The sequence below is a fragment of the Mus caroli genome, unplaced genomic scaffold, assembly GCF_978045245.1.
Source record: "Mus caroli unplaced genomic scaffold, Mus_caroli_1 scaffold_19, whole genome shotgun sequence".
NCBI lineage: Eukaryota > Metazoa > Chordata > Mammalia > Rodentia > Muridae > Mus > Mus caroli.
In genome coordinates this window covers 23,850,586-23,851,740 of record NW_028227274.1, presented here as the reverse complement: position 1 = coordinate 23,851,740, position 1,155 = coordinate 23,850,586, and the positions used below count along the sequence as shown (strand labels likewise).

Below are 1,155 nucleotides of genomic sequence, written 5' to 3'. Positions count from 1 at the left end.
TGAATGGTGCCAGACTGGTGGTCATCTCAGTGTATCTTCCTGTCTGGGCCACATGCCTCCACTCTACTGTTCATCTCAGACTTGCTCTTGACCAGCTAGTCCAAGTATCCCCTTGTGAAGGTCATCTGTCTTGTCCTGGGAGCTTATCTAGGCCTGCCTAACACCAGATTGGTGTTCATCTCAGGTTCCCTTTTTTCAGGAACTATTTGACTATTAATCATTCAGATGTTCTTAGGTCAGAACAGTGAACATATACCTGGCCTCTCTCCTCTCTGTCAGCTATTGACCCACACGAGTCATAGAAAGCACATCTGTAATACCTCTGGAGGCAATGACATTTTCATGTTTTGAAGTTGTGTGTTTGGTAGGTTCCTTAGAAAGGGTCAGCATGAAGCGACTCTATTTTGTGAGTTTTGCTTCGTGACAATAGTCATAATAATGTGTCCTTATGACTGAGTTTCTATCTTGTTAAATATAAATATTAATTTACTTTTTCTTTTCTATGGATCTTAATTATATTATTACAATATTCTTGTCACAAACTTCACCATCAAGAGAAATAGTGATCTAATTTTATTTTCTTTATAATGTATATATTCATTTATGATCAGTGAATAAAACTATTATTTAAAGCATAGTTTTTAGTTTCAATTTAATTATAACTCATTTGGCTTAGATTTTCAGAGTGTTGATTTCTTCTCTAGAGGTCAGAATAATGACTCGTCTATTTTGCTATGTTAGCATTATTAAATGCATTTTTAAATTTTCAGATATTTTAATACAATATTTGAATATTTTCTCCTGTCTTGGTTTGATTTTCTTCCCATATTTTGTCTTTAAAATAAGAAACAAACAAAAGGGTGCACATGCGTGCACACACACACACACACACACACATACACACAAAACCATGTAGTTAGTTCTGTGTTGCCTACCTAATTCTGAGTACGGGACCTTCTCTGAGGTGTGGTTCAAGCATCATTTCACTGGAGAAATTGGTGTAGTTTGTCTTTTTTTTCTTATGCAGGGAGTTCTGAGAGACAATGAAATTGGGTAGATATGGATGTAACTAGGGGCAGGACCTAGAAGGACTTGGGAGGAGGGGAAATATGATTAAAATATATTTTAAGAAAAATGTATAATCAATAAATACAA

General features: G+C 35.4%; 1 non-coding gene across 1 annotated transcript; it reads right to left on the bottom strand.

Moving 5' to 3' along the window:
- Positions 1-201: 201 nt before the first annotated feature.
- Positions 202-333, bottom strand: LOC115029916 (small nucleolar RNA SNORA17). The gene has a single exon (XR_003835490.1). It is a non-coding gene; the product is annotated as a small nucleolar RNA SNORA17 (small nucleolar RNA).
- Positions 334-1,155: the final 822 nt, after the last annotated feature.